Raw genomic sequence first — 12,645 nt, 5'->3', positions numbered from 1 at the left:
TTGATTATGTCGTTGCAAACACAAACAAGTACATAAATAACAAGAGATCATCTGTGTATTACTCAAGGGCTAGAGATTGCATAACTACTACTGCTTCTGAAATAACGGCTCTTTTAGGAGCACTGCTTCTCATTGCTGTACAAAAAGGATGATGCAAAAATGTATTTGAACTGTGGGCATCAAATGGAACAGGAATTATTATTCTAAGGGCAGCATTTAGCTACAAGCACTTTCTGTTCTTGCTCCGGTCACTCAGGTCTGATGATACTTCTACAAGAACAGCACGACTAGCAACTGATAAACTTGCTGCCATCTGCAATTTCCACTCAGCATTTCTGAACAACTGCAGAAACAACTACAGTCCAGGGGAGTTCACAACCATAAACGAAATGCTTATCCCATTTCATGGCCGTTGCGGTTTTGTTCAGTACATTCCCAATAAGCCCGCTAAGTATGGATTGAAGCTGTATGCATTGTGCAATAGCAAGACATTTTATACTTTTAATTTTGAAGTATACTGTGGCAGACAGAATCCTGGACCATATGTTGCAGCTAACCAGCCAATGGATTTTGTGAAGGGGTTGGTTGAGCCAATCAAGGGAACTTACAGGAATGTAACTACAGACATCTACTACAGTAGTTACCCTGTAGCCCAGCATGTTTTAGAAAATGGGCTAACGTTCATTGGAACATTGAAAAAGAACAAGAAGAAAATTCTTCCGGAATTTTTCCCCAACAGACCGCAAGAAATTGGAAATTGTCTTTACGGATTTCAAGATGACTTCTGTCTTGTTTTGTGCCAAACAAAAAGGAACAAGGCTGTGCTTTTCCTGTCGTCAAAGCATGAAACTGCTGAAATCGACACCACTACAGGCAAGTCTGTTGTAAATTTGGACTACAGTGCAACAAAAGGTGGAGTTGATACTGTGGATTATATGTGTACATCCTACTCTACTCAAAGGATAACAAGAAGATGGCCCTTTGCATTGTTTTTTCGTTATCTGGATATTGCTGGGATAAATTCACAGGCCGTTTTTTTGTTTTTTTTCTTTCCCCCCCCCCCCCCCCCCCAGAGAAAGATTTATAAGAAGAACCTACCTAACAAACCTGGCCTTGGCTCTGATGGACTGCCATTTGAAAGAAAGGGCTCAGCTCTCTACTCTACCACAAGATATTCAAGGATTTCTGTCACCTCATCAATCAATACCAGCCAATCACGATGGTGTGGGAGATGCCATCTTTGTTGTGGTAAAAAATAATAATAAAACTGTCACTGGCAATAGCTGCAAAGGATTCGTTTGCAAGCAACATTGCCACAATGTTGTCACATGTAATGATTGCAGAGCTTCTCCAGAGGAAGAAAGTGTGTGATTCTTGATATGTATTTACTGACTGCCTTATTCTTCATTATTACTACAAAGTTTTTATACATATTACACTTTTTGTAAAACTTGCTTTAACAATGGTAAACAATCAAATCATATCTGTGGTTATAATTTATTTAGAATTTGTTATTAAATTAGCGCTTAGGAAATATCCTGGAAACGTATGTCAGATATTCTGTAACAATTTTAATTTTCCCATGCATCTTGGATAAATGTATACAGATCATATTAAAAGTTGCTGTTAAGAATTATGATATAAACAATAAATAATTCCACCAAAAAAAATAAAAAAACTGCTCTTTTATGTACTTAAATGTAGGCGGCGCTGAGTGCCGCACGAGCCTGCTGATACAACAATCTTAAGCATGCCAGCTGTAGGGTTAACAGAGTGTGCATCCAAGTTGCTAATGGTAATATATAGAAGAATGGAAAAGAAAATTGTCGAGCTGTGAGAAGTCGATCAGTTTGGCTCTAGGGAAGGTAAAGGTACCAGAGGAGTAGTTCTGACATTGCAGTTGGTAATGGAAGCGAGACAGAAGAAAAATGAAGATGGTTTCATAGGATTTGTTGACCTGGAAAAAGCATTCAGCACCTTAAAATGGTGCAAGACGTTCAAAATCCTGAGGAAAATAGGGGTAAGCTGTAGGGAAAGACAGTTAATATACAATATGTACAAGAACCAAGAAGGATCAATAAGAGTGGGAGACCAAGAAAAATTGCACTGATTAAAGAGGGTGTAAAACAAGGATGTAGTCTTTTTGCCCATGCTGTTCAATCTATACATCAAAGAAGCAATGATGGAAACAAAAGAAAGTTAGAGTGGAATTAAAATTCTAGGTGAAAGGATATCAATGTTAAGGTTCACTGATGACGTTGCTGTCCTCAGTGAAAATGAAGAATTATGAGATGTGTTGAATGGAATGAACAATGTAATGAGTACAGAATGTGGATTGTTGAGCAAATCAAAGAAAGACGAATGTAATGAGAAGTAGCATAAATTAGAAAAGTAAGAAACTTATCATAATTGGTGATTATGAAGTAGAAGTAGTTGAGGAATTCTGCTACCTAGGCAGCAAAATAATCCACGATGTATGGAGAAAGGACATAAAAAGCAGACTGGTAATGGCAAAAAGGGCATTCCTGGTCAAGAAAGTTTACTAGTACCAAACATAAGTCTCAATTTGAGGATAACATTTCTGAGAATGTGTGTTTGGAGCACAGCATTGTATGGCAGTGAAACATGGACTGTGGGAAAACTGGAACACAAGAGAATAGAAGCATTTGAGATGCAGTGCTACAGAAGAATGTTGAAAGATAGGCGGACTGATAAGGTAAGAAATGAGGAGATTCACCACATAACCAGTGAGGAAAGGAATATATGGAAAACACTGACAAGAAGGAGGGACAGGATGATAGGGCATCCGTTAAAACGTCACAGAACAACTTCGACGGCACTAGAGGGAACTCTTGAGGCTAAAAACTGTGGAGGAAGAAAGACTGGTATACATCCTGCAAATAATTCAGAATGTAGGTTGCAAGTGCTACTCTGAGATGAAAAGGCTGGCACAGGAGAGGAATTCATAGCAGGACACATCAAATCAGTCGGACAACTGATGGACTGGGTCCTCTGTTCCAAGTAAACTTATCATTGATTAGAAATGGTTGTGTTCGTCTATTTGGAGACCGTTTGTAGTCATTTGTGGACTTCATGTTCCCAAATAATGATGAAATTTTTTTGGATGACAATGTGCCTTATCACTGGGCCGAAGTCATTCACAATTGGTTTGAAGAACATTCTGGACAATTTGAGCAACTGATATGGCCAACCCAATTGCCTGACATGAATCCTATTTAACATTTATGGGACATGATCAAGAGGTCGATTTGTGTACAAAATCTTGCACCAGCAACACTTTTACAATCATGGATGGCTATAGAGGGAGCAGGGCTAAATATTTGTGCAGGGGGCTTCCAACAACTCGTTGAGTCCATGCTACATCGAGTTGCTGCATTACACCTTACAAGAGGCCCTACATGATTTCATGAGATATCCCTTGATTTTTGTCACCTCAGTGTAAAACACATGCAATCTTTGAGCAAATAACCTGCATATATGTATATTACGATCACATTGGCATTTCACTTTAAGATACTATGGTATTACATTTTTTAGTTTATTGTTTTAGTTTTTTGCTTACTGTCACTTCAGCAAGCAAAGTGCTAAGAAGAATTACAGTCTAAATTTTAGTTGTTCAAAGTGGAATCAAAAAGTCGGTCACAAGGCAATGATAGAGAGTACTTACGTGTAGGCCTTCTTGAACTCATCACAGATATCGTGACAAAAAGCTAAATTATTGTTTAAAAGAAATTCGAGACAGAACTGCTGTCCACTACTTACTTCCAGGAAACATAATATTTAGCATTGATGATACACATGTAAAAAGTGCAGGAAATTATTTGTGTGCAATAAATGTCACATCGGTGCACGAGTGTACTACGTGCTTGGATACGCAAATGACTTACCATTTCAGTGCAGCCTCACACTGTAGCTAAGAATATTACCATCTACATTCTATATATAAGGAAAGATTGCGCAACCTGTTTCTCATCCACAGATCACATTTAATGTTGTTTGTCATTAAAAGGTTGTGCTGGAATTCAATAGTGACAGGAGTGTGGTCTCCTTAGGCTGTAGTTTATCATTTCAAAGATATTCTGCTTAGATTGGCTGGGATCCTACAGTGCCACACAAATATGGAATAGGCAGGTACCAGAGGTCCATAATATAAAACAGACATATTATTCACTCAGATGAGTGAGAGTGCACAGCCACATCATGAACCTTCATTCAGGAAATGGGCTTGTGTACAATAAGAAAAGGATCCATACAGACAGTGAGATGATGTGTAGATCACTGTTGTGGATTCCCTCAACATGGCAGCAGAGAGGTGTGCTGACAATGGCACACCCAATGAAAACACTGGACATATGATGGCACCTTATTGTCTTTTCAGTGAAGTTCAAGTTCTAGGTCTCCATATATCGAGATGGACATATCCACATGTGGAATCTCCAATGAGAATGAACACTGCCAGGTAGCACCCGTCATCATCATATGGGTCCAGCACCTGGGTACAAAACATGCTCACCTCAGGTTTGCATAGGCAGTAATATGGAGGCAGCCATTACATTTATGACATGTTAAGATCAGTGGTTGTGTACTATCATCAAAGTCTCTTACGTTATCTTTCAACACGTCTTTAACATTATTTTTACGACAAAGTTCACAGAAATGAAGGACTACAAACACTGGAAGTTTAAATTCTCCCCAAACTATGAATAATTTGTTATGAGAAACACGTTCCAGTTACTACCACCTTAACTAACTGTATTTGCTTCTGACTGCACAGGACTACAGTCAGTTTGCTCTGAATATCACAATTATCGCCAATGACCATACTAAAATCATGGACTCTGGTTTCCTTTATTGACCTGGAGCTGAATATGATCTCTAATTAATGGAGCTTTCAGTACCTCTCTCGAGCAGTTTGCATCCAACTACACCAGATTATAAGTAGCTTTACTTTTTTATGTAGCATTTCTTTCTGTGTAATGAATCTGCAAATAGTATCCTGCAGATGCCGAGAGTATTTACCGGTATTAATGTACTGCCCGTGAGTCTGATAGGCTTTGTGATATACGGTAGTTAGCTTAAAGAGACACTTATTAGAGCAAGACCGATACAATACTATTGTTTGACAAAAACTACATACAGTTTCAAATATTTTTAAAATTGGGCAAACTGTTTCTACTGCTAATAGTTTCAGTAGTATTGCATTCTTAAATTCCAAAAAAGCACATAATACTTTTCATTTTATGCATTATTTTATTCTTTACTACACAATTTGGTATACTTCAACATCAATTGATATCACAATCATTAAAAAAAATACTGATTACAACTCAAATTACAAACAATTTTCAACACAGCTAATGCAGATATACTTTTTGTACATTTATACACACAAGAGACAATAAATATCGGGATAAACACATTTTCGCCACTAGGGTGTGTGTCATGGGCCTCTCTGCCTATCCAGCCCATCTCGGTTCACTGTGCAGTGGCATACATCCATATAAATACATGCATCAGGATTCAGCACAGTGGTGGTAAGTACAACATTGACAATGTTGTGGTCAGTCCAAAACTATTTTGGCACAGTGGTTTATGTTCAGAAAACCAATGGCTACACAAATATTACATTGAACACCTTCGACTTACATTAGTTTCTGTTTTGTTTCTACACAGTTCACAACATGCTGAAGGTCAAAGAGTATTCAGTAGACCTCAAAAATGTGGTACTTGATGCCCCACAGCAATGTCAGTCTCGGGCAGATGTTGCTCATGATTTCGGTTTGTCAAAAAAAATTGTGTGTGTTTCGAATAAGAAGAAATGATTAACAGGGACCACAGATAATAAACAAAGAATGGGAAGGTGCAGCAAAGTCACACCACAAACAAAGAATCTTGTAAAGTTGATGTCAATGGGTGACACAAGATGATTGCTGTTGACATAAACACAGAGATGTGTCAATTCCACAATGTGGAAATATCAAACAGTACTGCAAAGCTGATTCTCAGTGAGTCTAATCTTCATGGCTGGCGTGCTAGCAAAAAGCCATTAACATGAGCAGAGAATTGGAAAGCCCGACTTGATTTTGCCACAGCACATAAGGACGGGTCACGTCAACAGTGGTCGTGTGCTCTCCATAGCTATCAAAGTAAGTTTAAATTCTTTTCTTTCAGTGGGATTCTATACGTATGAAGACTAATCAATGCAAGAAATGATGGACAGTACCAAGTATCCACTGTTACACATGGCTGTGTGAATTTTGTGGTGTGGGGTACTTCTTCCATTCAGGTGCTGGTCCCCTGTACCCATTAAGTCATTGTGGATCATTTCAAATACTGTCAAACCTTGAAAACACAAGTTGGCCCATGCCAATTGTAACAGGACATCATCCTCGAGCATTACTTTTCCTCAACAGTAATTGTCAATACCAGTGAATTTTTCGAATTTTGGACAGGTTAATATTATCTCAATTGCTTTCCTGAAAACTTTCATATAATTTTATACACAGTATGCTATATTTCAAGCTAAAATTTATGACAAGGAAAAATATTTTGGTTTCGATGTTCTAATTGATAAGTATTAGTTCCGAATGTACAGTTAAAACCTTTTTTATTTTTAGAAGCATTTGAAATTATGAATTATTTGCACACTTAAAATTTCTATTATTAATTATTAAAACTAGTAGGAATTCATTTGTTAAGAAAAATTGTAAACCCTTTTGAATATGGTTATTTCCACAGAGAGTGGGAGTTGTAAGCTTGCCTACGATGTGATTGGACATATTTTTATACAACAGGTGCGAACATTGTGACTTCGGTTTTGTTAATGAGAAAAACCAAAATACTGTATGTCATACCACAATGTGAGAAAATCAATGGAAAATATATTTACGTAAAAGAAATTCTGCAACAACAATCTTCCAATTTATTTAGTTCAAATCAACTGTGATGATCTGATGTTAGATTTTCAGCTTCAAGAATCAGCCCCTAGACAAGAAGAACTGGAGTCATCTCAACATGACAAACTAAGTAAACTTGAAAGTTTATTGTAATCTTCACTCCTCTCAAATCTTCATAAAAGACTTTGCATATTAATTACTTGGACTGGGCATTGTTTAATGTGGACATTAGATGGAAGAAGGAAGGAGAGAGGAGATTACACAATAATAAAAATGGGACAAAACTGGTAGTTTCATCATGACACCAAACCTAAGCACCCCTCTGCTCATCACAGAATTTTTGAGATGGGTGCAAGGAAGAATGCTTAAGTGGCCTAGCCAAAGCCCAGATCTCAATCCGATCCAATACCTGTGGCAGGAATTTGATCGAAGGCTAAGACAACAAAAATTCTCCAGCCACAACCAATCATTGCAATCTTTTGTTAAAGAATGACAGAAGATCCCCATGCATCATTTGGCTGCCCTTGTTACTACATGCTTTGCGGCTGTAATTAAGGCAAGAAAGGTCATGCAAACAAAATTCTAATGGCTTTGGACACCGATTCAAGTTCCCCAAGTCTAAAGCTGTAAAACTAATTGTGATATTGCCAGTTATGGAACACAATGTTCCTTTTGATGTGACATTATCAAGTGCCATAATTATAAAGAGTTTCCTTTGAATAAGTTGTTTTTCTTATAAAAATTTGTTTGTCAAAATACTTATTGTCACTACTGTACATCCTGACAAAGAGCTTACTGTGCTAGATGCTGATCATACAGCAGGGAGCACAAAGCACAAAAGTAGTACCAGATAAAAAAAAGTCTTGAAAGAATTTTGCCAATGGAAAATTTTGTAGTCACTGCAATATAGTTTTGAGCTGACAACTTTACTCATAGTATTTGAAGTATACCAGGGGTTTGGCATGTGTGTTTAAACTGAGGAAACCTTCGGGTTATGGAAGTGTTTTGATTGTCATAAGACACTGCAAATGTGACAAGGTGCACATATGAATCCATCAAAACACAGGTTGTTCTGTTTATGGTATGGAATAAGTCCTGTGAAAGGTAAAGGAATGATAGAAACAAGCAGAGATATAAGAGCATTAATGGCACACAACACTCAAGAAACATTCCAGGGAATTTTAGAAGTGGCTTTGTACTAAGACGACCTGTACATTCCTGAATTTTATATGTACTGGAATCTACAAGGTCACTAGTGCAATATAAGTTTTTTCCACTGCCAGGACAAGGGCCCCAACATGGATATACACTTGAGATTAATGCACAGTGTCCTAAAACATATACAGTAAAACCCCTTTTTACACTTTTCAGCAGACTGACCCAAAAAAGTGTAAAATGCAGGAAATCACAGGTAACCGAAGTGAAAATGAATAAAGTACTCTTACTGTCATTCTCTTTAACTTGTTCAAAATATGAAATAAAAACAATAAAACTTTTGCCTGTTTAAAAAAGTCTGAAATAATTGTTTTTGTTTCTTTCTAGCACTATTTGGTTCTCCACCGTACACAACACATGAGTTTTTCCTCTTCATTTCGATCATATCCATTGGTGTAAATAAAACACAGAGACTTATTATTGAAAAACATAAAATTACAGTATACAGAATTTGTAACACAATATTGGTTAAACCACTGAAGTTGGCAGTCTTTGTAAACAGAAAACATTAGGCACAAAATCTACAGCTTGTTGCCAACAAGGAGGTCACTGGGTTCAGCGATGTCCTGAGTGAGAAAGAGGGTGGGAATTGTCACGTTACACAGCATCTCAAGGAGGGACTTGTATGTCTGGCATCCGGTTGCACCACATTAACATTATACACTTTTGTTTTTCAGTCAGCACACAGTACATCAATTCTATTCATATAATGGACATTTTACGAAACTGTGTGACACAGTCAACATTGTATCGTAATGTGATAGAAGATGGAAATATTAAGGTCTGTTTATGGTGCTGCAGCAATTGAAATTGAGAATGAAGAAGACTATTTCACAAGCAAGTAAGAGTCGTCATAACCAGACAGAGCTAAATGAAATGAATTGACAGACACCACGGTAAAGAGGCAAAAGAAATTTTATGCTTGTTGCAGAAAAGTTAAGAGGGGTAACACAAAATATGTATTGGTGACCACAAAGAAGTTTAACTGTACAAGATTGTAAAGATAATATTTGATGTAAAGATAATATTTGATGTAAAGATAATATTTTGCAAAATCCCTCGAAAATCATATCAGTATTCTTCAATAAAAGTAATTGTCTAAGTTACAATTTATGGAATTGAGCTATTATTTCTGTTAAAAAACCCAATTGTAAATGTGTTGTGTTGATAACTTTTATAGACAGTTTTGAAAGAGAAAGCTGCATTAGTTCCCAAAAATAACATGATTTGTTTCTTTGAAAGAAATGAAGGGCATAAAGGACATAATGGAGTCTGCTCCAGCATTTGTACACAAAGGCAATGCCTTAATTGCAGTTGAAGTATGTAGTGGAAACAGTATCTTGAATACAGACCAATCACGATTTCAGTATGAAATGGCAAGTGGATGAACTTTATTGAATGTAAGAGAAAAGCACATGTATGCTTATGTGAAAATCACTGTCTGTAACATTTTTAACTGCCCAGCTTCATATGTCATCTGCTGGATTTCCTAGTACAAAGATCTGAATTTGGCTTCAAGAACAAAATTGGTGACGCAATTAATAATATGGGAAAATCCATTTAACATGGAAAATCCATTTAACATGGAAAATCCATTTAAACTCTCACATATTTACACATAACCATGTTATCTGTTGGTTAAAAGACACCACCTTCCTGTTGCTCAACTCTTGGACTGGGTAAAACAGAGCTATATTTCAAGAACCAGAAAAGCAGAAATTTTTAAATGGAAAATTTATTCACACAGAGATAATCCCCACCATGAACCACTACATACATCCAGCCATTAGATGTCTACTTTTTCAGACCATGAAAACTTTTTGTTCGCATGCTTGAAGGTTGTATTAGAAATAAATTTATTTTGGAGGCACTGCACTATACATTACATGGTCAAGTGTTAATAATGAATCTTCATTCAGTAGTTTATCACCAGATGTCTTCATCTGTTTTCAATGACTCGATCATTTATGCCTGCAACGGAGGAATCTAGAACGAATTTCAGTTTCATACTAGAATCAATGTTACTAGTAGAAAATAGGGATAGTATCCAACACTGTGAAGACAGTGCTGTTATTAGCTATTTATACTGTTCTCAAATGTTCTGCCCAGAACATTTGGCAATATGACCTAACTATCACAAATTGACATCATCATACGATGCAGCAAAATACACCAATACAGAAGTGCCATTTTACAATAGAAAAGTACAAGTGCCGCGCGCGGGATTAGCCGAGCGGTCTAAGGCGCTGCAGTCGTGGACTGTGCGGCTCATCCCGGCGGTGGTTCGATTCCTCCCTAGAGTGTGTGTGTGTGTGTGTGTGTGTGTGTGTGTGTGTGTTTTTGTCCTTAGGGTAATTTAGGTTAAGTAGTGTGTAAGATTAGGGACTGATGACCTTCGCAGTTTAGTCCCATAAGATTAAAAAAAAAAAAGTACAAGTCTGCATTTGTAGAAACATACCTTACACTGACTTAATTAGTATAGCCTTTGTACATATAATTATGCATGCTTGTATATATGTTCAAGGATGTAAACAAATGTGTTCATTAGTGTGTAAACCATCTATTACATACTGTACAGTATGTTGCGCAGTTTATTTTAGTCACGAAATAACACTGCCGTTTGTCTGCAAAATGGACATATGGCTCATGAATACATGGCCTTATTGTACAAAAACTGTGCATTTCCTTAAGACTGGATCTTCACCAGTGTGTTCATGGACTCAAAATGAGCCCAATATATAAGAGTTTCACCCAAATACAACTCATACAACAGAAACATCTCGCTTGTCAGATTCACAACAACTTTTTCAGCTGCAAACAGCAAATTAAATGAGCCTGTTTACACATGTTCAATTTAATGGCTGAGACAACACAGCTGCATATGAATTTATGAATTCAGGCTCTGCAGATGGAACAACGTCAGTAGAGCACTAGCCCATGAAAGGTAAATGTCCCAAGTTTCTAGTCTCGGTCTGGTACATAGTTTTAATCTGTCATGAAGTTTCATACCATAGCACACTCCACTGCAGAGTGAAAATTTCATTCTAGGAACAATGTAGTTCACATCTGCAAAGATTGTCTTCAAACTGTTTGATGACGTCTTCTTATTGGTCGTTGCTACTTTCCATCTGCACAAATCATGTTTTGATGTACGCTCCAAGTGAAGATTTGGGCCATTGTCTTATGGCTGACACTTAAGATGTCACTTTTCCCTTATTCAAATGTAGCAACGTGTCATAATTTGTCTGGCAAGTAAAGCATAAGCACATGAATGGCCACATTTTGTCACTTGGGCTTCCTTCCCTTCAAATATATACGTTTCATCATGTCATGCATTCTTTCCAAGTGCATGTTTGTGTCAAGGCCAGTGTGCTGTCAGTAACAATATGCCCAATTTGCACATATGGTCTTTTACGTTTTTTTCTTTTTTTCCAAAATACATCCCAAATTTTGAAATGTACAAGTCTGTTTTCATGTGAAGTATAGCCTTTTCTAAAATTCAGACTAATGTCCTAATATTCTTACATACCTGTACTTGACTTCTATATCTCTTTACCACACAGAGATTTTTTTTCTCCATACTCTGTCAGTGTGCCACAGACAGAACAATCTATGTTTGGTTGGAGCCATTACTTTGCACCATGCTCTGAAAAACACGTCTGCCATATCAGACCAATATGTTTATCTGGAGAACACTTATAAGAATTTTTATGACAAACACTTCCATAACTTTAAGGTCTCTTTTGGGAAACATGAATGAACATGGGAGTCCCTGCCATAATTCACCTAACACCAGTAAAGTTGTTAGTTCAAAACTGTATTAATTTAAACGAGATGTGCTCTCCATGCAAACAGTTACTTCCAAATTTGTATAACATACCTTTTGGGGCATCATTCACTATTATTAAAATTAAATCCTTTCACAGATCCTATTCTTCCGATACACAACCTTCCACTTTGTATAATTGGAGAACAGAAGCTGTTTCCTCCATCTCCTTCACCCTAGATTCTACTTTAGTACCATCATTTGTGTGTCTTGTAGCCTCAGACTTTAGGTTGTAACTTTGAGCTATGTTGTGTGCATCTTTTCTTGACAAGAAGTTATGATGCTGCAAACCACTATCTTGAATCAGATATCCAAAAAAGTCAAGAATGTGGTCAAGTGGAATCTCCATTGCTGTTTTCCTAGCTATTTCCTTCCTTTCAAATTTTGAAACAGCCTATCTCAACAGATTAGCCCCATATGTGCTACAGAAGATAACTAACTTCCCCAGGTGAATGAAGTGTCATGTCCATTTTAGATGGGCAGTGACCACCAATTTTATTATTGCTTAATTTTATTATTTTAAGCTGTGGCACATAAAATATACCTTTACACTTTCATCTGCACTTTTAACCAACTGTCCTTGTGCATGTATGAACTTATTTAAGAATATCTTTTCCTACTTTGTGCTTCCACTCATAAAACTGATTTACATTACAAAAATCACAATTTTCTTCACAGATATTTATA

Source organism: Schistocerca gregaria, chromosome X (genome assembly GCF_023897955.1).
Source record: "Schistocerca gregaria isolate iqSchGreg1 chromosome X, iqSchGreg1.2, whole genome shotgun sequence".
Classification (NCBI taxonomy): domain Eukaryota; kingdom Metazoa; phylum Arthropoda; class Insecta; order Orthoptera; family Acrididae; genus Schistocerca; species Schistocerca gregaria.
The sequence above is the reverse complement of the archived record's forward strand: the minus strand, read 5'-3'. Positions refer to the sequence as shown.